Source organism: Eriocheir sinensis, unplaced genomic scaffold, assembly GCF_024679095.1.
Source record: "Eriocheir sinensis breed Jianghai 21 unplaced genomic scaffold, ASM2467909v1 Scaffold23, whole genome shotgun sequence".
NCBI lineage: Eukaryota > Metazoa > Arthropoda > Malacostraca > Decapoda > Varunidae > Eriocheir > Eriocheir sinensis.
The window spans coordinates 768506-779246 of record NW_026111532.1 but is presented as its reverse complement, the minus strand read 5'-3'; the positions used below and the strand labels follow the sequence as shown (position 1 = coordinate 779246).

General features: G+C 49.9%; 2 long non-coding RNA genes across 5 annotated transcripts; one reads left to right on the top strand and one right to left on the bottom strand.

Annotated features, from left to right (window-relative positions):
• Positions 1-4017: 4017 nt before the first annotated feature.
• Positions 4018-10351, bottom strand: LOC126991024 (uncharacterized). 4 transcript variants are annotated; one of them, XR_007745007.1, is made up of 5 exons: positions 9775-10351; positions 5429-5489; positions 5123-5263; positions 4401-4680; positions 4018-4262 (listed from the first exon to the last, which is right to left on the bottom strand). It is a non-coding gene; the product is annotated as an uncharacterized LOC126991024 (long non-coding RNA). The 4 variants fall into 4 exon arrangements; XR_007745005.1 differs by lacking the exon at positions 5429-5489 and having other exon boundaries at positions 5123-5349; XR_007745006.1 differs by lacking the exon at positions 5429-5489 and having other exon boundaries at positions 5123-5349; positions 9915-10351.
• LOC126991025 (uncharacterized) lies at positions 8975-10136 on the top strand. The gene is made up of 2 exons (XR_007745008.1): positions 8975-9284; positions 9727-10136. It is a non-coding gene; the product is annotated as an uncharacterized LOC126991025 (long non-coding RNA).
• Positions 10352-10741: the final 390 nt, after the last annotated feature.

The window sequence follows — 10741 nt, the reverse complement described above, 5'->3', positions numbered from 1 at the left end:
TCATCTTTATCATCATCTTCTTGTCTACGTTTCTTCTGCTCCTCCTCCTCCTCCTCCATCCCTCCTATCTCCATCACACACATCCATACCTCGCCTCACCTCACCTCACCTCACCTATACCTCACCGGGACAGAGGAATAAAAAGAAGAAAAAAACGTAAAGATCAATATTTTGGGAGGCTGCAGGGGGCGGGATGGGGGGCAAAGGGGGGGCTGGATTGGGGCTGAGGGGTCTGGGGGCTACAATAGGACCAGGGCGGCGGTACGTATGGTCTTGGCAGGGCAGAGAAAGGCGGGGACTTAGCGGTGGTGGGGAGACCATCTGTGTGTGTGTTAGAGAGAGAGAGAGAGAGAGAGAGAGAGAAGAGAAGAGAGAAGAAGAGAAAAGAGAAAGAGAAAAAAAGAAAAGAAAGATGAAAAAAGGTAAAAGAGGAGAGGAACGAGTAGATAGCCCCCTTACCCCCGTCTCTCTCTCTCTCTCTCTCTCTCTCTCTCTCTCTCTCTCTCTCTCTCTCTCTCTCTCTCTCTCTCTCTCTCTCTCTCTCTCTCTCTCTCTCTCTCTCTCTCTCTCTCTCTCTTTTTCCCCCTCCCCCCACCCCTCTCCCTCCCCCTCCCTTCTCTCTCTTGTTATCTAAGACCCAAACAAGGAGCTCTTCACTTAAGCATTTTTCCTTAGCTTGAATCTCTCTCTTTTCCAGCAACCTTTCCCCTTCTCCCCCTTCCTCCTCCTCCTCCTCCCCCCCCTCTCCCCTATCTTTACCTGCCTCACTTACCTGGATGAAACGAGTAATTAGTGAGTCAGGTAGAGTTGACACGCTGGTCACGAGATGCATTAATGTTACGCTGTTGGTCTACATGTCTGTCTGTCTGTATGTATGTAAGTGTATGTGTGTGTTTGAATGTCTGAATATATGTCTGAAATGTCTGCATGTCTGTCTGCTAGCCTGTCTGTGTATATATGTTTGTTTGTCTGTCTGTCTGTCTGTCTGTTTTAAAAGGCTTCTGAAAAATGGTCTAATACATGTTTGGGTTGAATGGTCTCTCACGCACCTTTGTTACCTGTATATGGACTCACGTAATTACCCCTACACACACAGGTACACACACACACACACACACACACACACACACACACACACACACACACACACACACACACACACACACACACACACACACACACACACACACACACACACACACACACACACACACACACACACACACACACACACACACACACACACACACACACACACACACACACACACAGGTACACACACACACACACACACACACACACACACACACACACACACACACACAGGTACACACACACACACACACACGCAGGGATGGTTAGAGGGGCAAGATAGAGTCATTATAAAAAAGATAAAAATATATATACAAAAAAAGGCTTCCATCACTCAGGTAAGGGGTGCTTTTTTTTCTCTCTCTCTCTCTCTCTCTCTCTCTCTCTCTCTCTCTCTCTCTCTCTCTCTCTCTCTCTCTCTCTCTCTCTCTCTCTCTCTCTCTCTCTCTCTCTCTCTCTCTCTCTCTCTCTCTCTCTCTCTCTCTCTCTCTCTCTCTCTCTCTCTCTCTCTCTCTCTCTCTCTCTCTCTCTCTCTCTCTCTCTCTCTCTCTCTCTCTCTCTCTCTCTCTCTCTCTCTCTCTCTCTCTCTCTCTCTCTCTCTCTCTCTCTCTCTCTCTCTCTCTCTCTCTCTCTCTCTCTCTCTCTCTCTCTCTCTCTCTCTCTCATCAATTTCCCGCCTTCTCCACCAGCATCCACCGTCCCCACACAACCACCACCACCACCGCCGCCTTCACTCCACCTCACCTTCAAATAAACATTACCATCCTACTTCACACAACCTTCTGATCAAAGGTTTTCCTACAATTTATAATTCATCTGTGTCTTCAGCTGCTTATCTTTTCAGTATCGCCACCTGCGTCTCGAGGGTGAGCGCCAGTCCTGACCGAGCGCCTCGCCGAGACCTCCAGTTCTCCCCACGAGCAGATCCAGCCTGAGGTGGAGGCGTCGCGTCTGCTTCCCGTCCGTCCCGCAGCTGAGACACGCACGATGAAGGGTCTTGTAAGGCGTGGTCCCAGTGACTCCCGTGTGCTTTCTGCGGCATTTTGACTACGCGTAGATACTTGAAGCTCACGGGGCACTCCGATATTGCTCTGTCTAAGCCCTCTGCAAGACTCCCTGATGGTTTCGACACCACCAGCGTTACTCCCCCATCGCTGGCACACCGATTATGACACCACCAGCGTTACTCCCCATCGCTGGCACACCGATTATGACACCACCAGCGTTACTCCCCATCGCTGGCACACCGATTATGACACCACCAGCGTTACTCCCCATCGCTGGCACACCGATTATGACACCACCAGCGTTACTCCCCATCGCTGGTACACCGATTATGACACCACCAGCGTTACTCCCCATCGCTGGTACACCGATTATGACACCACCAGCGTTACTCCCCATCGCTGGTACACCGATTATGACACCACCAGCGTTACTCCCCATCGCTGGTACACCGATTATGACACCACCAGCGTTATTCCCCCATCGCTGGCTCACCGACTATGACATCGTCAGCGTTATTCCCCCATCGCTGGCTCACCGACTATGACATCGTCAGCGTTGCCCCCACATCGCTGGCTCACCGACTATGACATCGTCAGCGTTGCTCCCACATCGCTGGCTCACCGACTATGACATCGTCAGCGTTGCTTCACATCGCTGGCTCACCGACTATGACATCGTCAACGTTGCTTCACATCGCTGGCTCACCGACTATGACATCGTCAGCGTTGCTTCACATCGCTGGCTCAGCGACTATGACATCGTCAGCGTTGCCCCCACATCGCTGGCTCACCGACTATGACATCGTCAGCGTTGCCCCCACATCGCTGGCTCACCGACTATGACATCGTCAGCGTTGCCCCCACATCGCTGGCTCACCGACTATGACATCGTCAGCGTTGCCCCCACATCGCTGGCTCACCGACTATGACATAGTCAGCGTTGCTTCACATCGCTGGCTCACCGACTATGACATCAACGGCGTAGTTCCAATATCGCCGGTTCACCAAACTTGACACCTTAACGATATTTCTCAACCATGCCCAGTACACTGGGATCACTTCGGAGTCGCTCTTCTGAACAGTAGCGGTGTTTGTGATACTCGAAGTCGGTTACTCATTAACGCACACACAAACACCCCTGACTACAGACTCCTGGTACAGACGACCACAGACAAGGTCCACTTTAACGGAATTTCTCAACCATGCCCAGTACACTGGGATCACTTCGGAGTCGTTTTTCTGAACAGTAGCGGTGTTTGTGATACTCGAAGTCGGTTACTCATTAACGCACACACAAACACCCCTGACTACAGACTCCTCGTACAGAGGGAATTTCTCAACCATGCCCAGTACACTGGGATCACTTCGGAGTCGCTCTTCTGAACAGTAGCGGTGTTTGTGATACTCGAAGTCGGTTACTCATTAACGCACACACAAACACCCCTGACTACAGACTCCTCGTACAGAGGGAATTTCTCAACCATGCCCAGTACACTGGGATCACTTCGGAGTCGCTCTTCCGAACCGTAGCGGGGTTTGTGTTTCTCGAAGTCGGTTACTCATTAACGCACACAAACACCCCTGACTACAGACTCCTCGTACAGAGGGAATTTCTCAACCATGCCCAGTACACTGGGATCACTTCGGAGTCGCTCTTCTGAACAGTAGCGGTGTTTGTGATACTCGAAGTCGGTTACTCATTAACGCACACACAAACACCCTGACTACAGACTCCTGGTACAGACAGAATTTCTCAACCATGCCCAGTACACTGGGATCACTTCGGAGTCGCTCTTCCGAACCGTAGCGGGGTTTGTGTTTCTCGAAGTCGGTTACTCATTAACGCACACACAAACACCCCTGACTACAGACTCCTGGTACAGACGACCACAGAAAAGCACCAGTTTAACGATACTTCTCAACCATGCCCAGTACACTGGGATCACCTCGGAGTCGCTCTTCTGAACAGTAGCGGTGTTTGTGATACTCGAAGTCGGTTACTCATTAACGCACACACAAACACACCTGACTACAGACTCCTCGTACAGAGGGAATTTCTCAACCATGCCCAGTACACTGGGATCACCTCGGAGTCGCTCTTCTGAACAGTAGCGGTGTTTGTGATACTCGAAGTCGGTTACTCATTAACGCACACACACACACCTGACTACAGACTCCTCTTACTGAGGGAATTTCTCAACCATGCCCAGTACACTGGGATCACCTCGGAGTCGCTCTTCTGAATAGTAGCGGTGTTTGTGATACTCGAAGTCGGTTACTCATTAACGCACACACAAACACCCTGACTACAGACTCCTCGTACAGAGGGAATTTCTCAACCATGCCCAGTACACTGGGATCACTTCGGAGTCGCTCTTCTGAACAGTAGCGGTGTTTGTGATACTCGAAGTCGGTTACTCATTAACGCACACACAAACACCCCTGACTACAGACTCCTCGTACAGAGGGAATTTCTCAACCATGCCCAGTACACTGGGATCACTTCGGAGTCGCTCTTCTGAACAGTAGCGGTGTTTGTGATACTCGAAGTCGGTTACTCATTAACGCACACACAAACACCCTGACTACAGACTCCTCGTACAGAGGAATTTCTCAACCATGCCCAGTACACTGGGATCATTTCGGAGTCGCTCTTCTGAACAGTAGCGGTGTTTGTGATACTCGAAGTCGGTTACTCATTAACGCACACACAAACACCCCTGACTACAGACTCCTGGTACAGACGACCACAGACAAGGTCCACTTTAACGGAATTTCTCAACCATGCCCAGTACACTGGGATCACTTCGGAGTCGTTCTTCTGAACAGTAGCGGGGTTTGTGATACTCGAAGTCGGTTACTCATTAACGCACACACAAACACCCCTGACTACAGACTCCTCGTACAGAGGGAATTTCTCAACCATGCCCAGTACACTGGGATCACTTCGGAGTCGCTCTTCTGAACAGTTGCGGTGTTTGTGATACTCGAAGTCGGTTACTCATTAACGCACACACAAACACCCTGACTACAGACTCCTGGTACAGACAGAATTTCTCAACCATGCCCAGTACACTGGGATCACTTCGGAGTCGCTCTTCCGAACCGTAGCGGGGTTTGTGTTTCTCGAAGTCGGTTACTCATTAACGCACACACAAACACCCCTGACTACAGACTCCTGGTACAGACGACCACAGAAAAGCACCAGTTTAACGATACTTCTCAACCATGCCCAGTACACTGGGATCACCTCGGAGTCGCTCTTCTGAACAGTAGCGGTGTTTGTGATACTCGAAGTCGGTTACTCACTAACGCACACACAAACACACCTGACTACAGACTCCTCGTACAGAGGGAATTTCTCAACCATGCCCAGTACACTGGGATCACCTCGGAGTCGCTCTTCTGAACAGTAGCGGTGTTTGTGATACTCGAAGTCGGTTACTCTTTAACGCAAACAAAATCACACCTGACTACAGACTCCTCGTACATAGGTAATTTCTCAACCATGCCCAGTACACTGGGATCACTTCGGAGTCGCTCTTCTGAACAGTAGCGGTGTTTGTGATACTCGAAGTCGGTTACTCATTAACGCAGACACAAACACCACTGACTACAGACTCCTCGTACGACTACAGACTAACACCACTGACTACAGACTCCCTGACAAAGACCACTTCCCCTGCCACTCATCACCAGGCCAGCGGGTGACTACCCAGCCAAGGCCCTGGCTGAAGGGCTGGCTGAGGAGGATTAGAAGCAACAGTATGGCGTCTGGGATTGCATTTCTTACATTTCTTACATTACTTAAAACCGTTTCATGTATCAGTAATTTGACCTGCAGGTATTTTTTAAAGGAAGGTTTGAGGGCGTTATGCGGTACTGGATACTTGCCGTGTGCGTTCCAATTCCACAACAACGCTTATCTCGTCTTGCTTTGTCCTTCGTCGCCAATCTCACCACTCGAACTTTTCAAATAATGTCACTGAAGATGTCAGGCTCTCTCTCTCTCTCTCTCTCTCTCTCTCTCTCTCTCTCTCTCTCTCTCTCTCTCTCTCTCTCTCTCTCTCTCTCTCTCTCTCTCTCTCTCTCTCTCTCTCTCTCTCTCTCTCTCTCTCTCTCTCTCTCTCTCTCTCTCTCTCTCTCTCTCTCTCTCTCTCTCTCTCTCTCTCTCTCTCTCTCTCTCTCTCTCTCTCTCTCTCTCTCCTTTCCCTCTTCCTCCTCCTCCTTCTCCTCCTCCAAAAACTCTTCCACTCTCTCTCAACCTCAACCACAACATCTACCGCGGTCCTCTTCCTCTTCCTCCTCCTCCTTCTCCTCTTCCTCCTCCAGATTACCGCAGCCCAGCGACGATCTAATTCCAGCGAAGGAGATGGAAATGGCAGCTTAGAGGCGGCAAACCTTGAAATACTGGGTGACGGTGTGGCGTGTTCTTCCCCCGCCACCACCCCCACCGCCGCCACAAGGTAATGCCAACTACAGAACAATAAAAAAACAATAATAATAAGAATTAGAGAAGAAAAGGAAGAATAAGAAGAAAGAATATCAGCAATAAAAACAGCAGTGACAACAACAACAACAACAACAACAACAACAACAACAACAAAAACAACAACAACAACAAAAGCATCAACGACAACAAGAACAAGAAACAACAAAAGACATGTCCTGGTTTTCCCTTCATCGTCTCTTCTGATTTTTTTTTGTCTGTTTTAAATTCTTCTTTTCTTTCTTCTATTTTTCTCGGTATACTTTGGTTGGTTTTCAACTTTTTTTTCTTTTATTTTCTCTGTTTCTGCTTTTCGTTTCGTTTCTTTCTTATTCGTTTTGCATTCTTTTTTATTTATTTTTATTCTGATTCTGGTCCTATTTGCATCTCCTGCTACACACACACACACACACACACACACACACACACACTACCATGGCCAATTACCTGCAACACCGCAGTTTACGCGGCTGCAACTTTCCCTTTCCTCCTCCTCCTCGTCCTGATCCTCCTCCTCCTCCTCCACCTCCTCCTCCTCCTCCTTCTCCACCTCCTCCTCCGTACATACGCCGGGGACAAAGCAATGTTACACTCGCTTAGACTTCTTCCCTCCTTCCCTCCCTCCTACACCTCTCCTCCTCTCATCTGCCAGTTCTTTAGTCTTTTCTTTCTCCCTCCCTCCCTCCTCTCCTTTAGCAGTGATTCTTCGTCCTCGCCTCTTCTTTCACTCTAAATCCTTTCTCCCTTCCTCTCAATCTCCCTCCTTTCCTCCTTCTCTCCCTCCCATCTCTCATTTCCCAGTGGTTTTTCCTCATCCTCCTCTCACTCTCATTGCTTTCTTCCTTCCTTCCTCCCTGACGTCCCTCCCTACGGTTCCCTCACACACCTGCTCCTCACACACCTGTCCTGGTTAGTTAGTTACCTCTTTGCTACCTGGCTGGTTGCTGCTTTGAAACTTAAGATGCCATAAGTTAACGTCGCCAAAACGAGGAAGTTTGTTATTATTTTTTCTTCTTCTTTCGCTCTTCTTTTGTAGTTTGTATGAGTGTTTCCGTCTCTCTCTCTCTCTCTCTCTCTCTCTCTCTCTCTCTCTCTCTCTCTCTCTCTCTCTCTCTCTCTCTCTCTCTCTCTCTCTCTCTCTCTCTCTCTCTCTCTCTCTCTCTCTCTCTCTCTCTCTCTCTCTCTCTCTCTCTCTCTCTCTCTCTCTCTCTCTCTCTCTCTCTCTCTCTCTCTCTCTCTGTGTATCTGTCTCTCTGTATCTCTCTCTCTCTCTCTCTCTCTCTCTCTCTCTCTCTCTCTCTCTCTCTCTCTCTCTCTATCTCTCTCTCTCTCTCTCTCTCTCTCTCTCTCTCTCTCTCTCTCTCTCTCTCTCTCTCTCTCTCTCTCTCTCTCTCTCTCTCTCTCTCTCTCTCTCTCTCTCTCTCTCTCTCTCTCACGCATCACTTTCCGCCTTCTCCACCAGCATCCACCGTCCCCACACAACCACCACCACCACCGCCGCCTTCACTCCACCTCACCTTCAAATAAACATTACCATCCTACTTCACACAACCTTCTGATCAAAGGTTTTCCTACAATTTATAATTCATCTGTGTCTTCAGCTGCTTATATTTTCAGTATCGCCACCTGCGTCTCGAGGGTGAGCGCCAGTCCCTGACCGACCGCCTCTCCAGTTCTCCCCACGAGCAGATCCAGCCTGAGGTGGAGGCGTCGCGTCTGCTTCCGTCCGTCCCGCAGCTGAGACACGCACGATGAAGGGTCTTGTAAGGCGTGGTCCCAGTGACTCCCGTGTGCTTTCTGCGGCATTTTGACTACGCGTAGATACTTGAAGCTCACGGGGCACTCCGATATTGCTCTGTCTAAGCCCTCTGCAAGACTCCTGATGGTTTCGTTTCCGACACCCCCAGCGTTACTCCCCATCGCTGGCACACCGATTATGACACCACCAGCGTTACTCCCCATCGCTGGCACACCGATTATGACATCGTCAGCGTTGCCCCCACATCGCTGGCACACCGATTATGACACCACCAGCGTTACTCCCCATCGCTGGCACACCGATTATGACACCACCAGCGTTACTCCCCATCGCTGGCACACCGATTATGACACCACCAGCGTTACTCCCCCATCGCTGGCACACCGATTATGACACCACCAGCGTTACTCCCCATCGCTGGCACACCGATTATGACACCACCAGCGTTACTCCCCATCGCTGGCTCACCGACTATGACATCGTCAGCGTTATTCCCCCATCGCTGGCTCACCGACTATGACATCGTCAGCGTTGCCCCCACATCGCTGGCTCACCGACTATGACATAGACAGCGTTGGCCCCACTTCCCTGGCTCACCCACTATGACATCGTCAGCGTTGCCCCCATCGCTGGCTCACCGACTATGACATCGTCAGCGTTTTACCCCCATCGCTGGCTCACCGACTATGACATAGTCAGCGTTGCTTCACATCGCTGGCTCACCGACTATGACATCAACGGCGTAGTTCCAATATCGCCGGTTCACCAAACTTGACACCTTAACGATATTTCTCAACCATGCCCAGTACACTGGGATCACTTCGGAGTCGCTCTTCTGAACAGTAGCGGTGTTTGTGATACTCGAAGTCGGTTACTCATTAACGCACACACAAACACCCCTGACTACAGACTCCTGGTACAGACGACCATAGACAAGGTCCACTTTAACGGAATTTCTCAACCATGCCCAGTACACTGGGATCACTTCGGAGTCGCTCTTCTGAACAGTAGCGGGGTTTGTGATACTCGAAGTCGGTTACTCATTAACGCACACAAACACCCCTGACTACAGACTCCTCGTACAGAGGAATTTCTCAACCATGCCCAGTACACTGGGATGACTTCTGAGTCGCTCTTCTGAACAGTAGCGGTGTTTGTGATACTCGAAGTCGGTTACTCATTAACGCACACACAAACACCCCTGACTACAGACTCCTCGTACAGAGGGAATTTCTCAACCATGCCCAGTACACTGGGATCACTTCGGAGTCGCTCTTCTGAACAGTAGCGGTGTTTGTGATACTCGAAGTCGGTTACTCATTAACGCACACACAAACACCCCTGACTACAGACTCCTGGTACAGACGACCACAGACAAGGTCCACTTTAACGGAATTTCTCAACCATGCCCAGTACACTGGGATCACTTCGGAGTCGCTCTTCTGAACAGTAGCGGTGTTTGTGATACTCGAAGTCGGTTACTCATTAACGCACACACAAATACCCCTGACTACAGACTCCTCGTACAGAGGGAATTTCTCAACCATGCCCAGTACACTGGGATCACTTCGGAGTCGCTCTTCTGAACAGTAGCGGTGTTTGTGATACTCGAAGTCGGTTACTCATTAACGCACACACAAACACCCTGACTACAGACTCCTGGTACAGACAGAATTTCTCAACCATGCCCAGTACACTGGGATCACTTCGGAGTCGCTCTTCCGAACCGTAGCGGGGTTTGTGTTTCTCGAAGTCGGTTACTCATTAACGCACACACAAACACCCCTGACTACAGACTCCTTGTACAGACGACCATAGACAAGGTCCACTTTAACGGAATTTCTCAACCATGCCCAGTACACTGGGATCACTTCGGAGTCGCTCTTCCGAACCGTAGCGGGGTTTGTGTTTCTCGAAGTCGGTTACTCATTAACGCACACACAAACACCCTGACTACAGACTCCTGGTACAGACAGAATTTCTCAACCATGCCCAGTACACTGGGATCACTTCGGAGTCGCTCTTCCGAACCGTAGCGGGTTTTGTGTTTCTCGAAGTCGGTTACTCATTAACGCACACACAAACACCCCTGACTACAGACTCCTGGTACAGACGACCACAGAAAAGCACCAGTTTAACGATACTTCTCAACCATGCCCAGTACACTGGGATCACCTCGGAGTCGCTCTTCTGAACAGTAGCTGTGTTTGTGATACTCGAAGTCGGTTACTCATTAACGCACACACAAACACACCTGACTACAGACTCCTCGTACAGAGGAATTTCTCAACCATGCCCAGTACACTGGGATCACCTCGGAGTCGCTCTTCTGAACAGCAGCGGTGTTTGTGATACTCGAAGTCGGTTACTCATTAACGCACACACAAACACCCC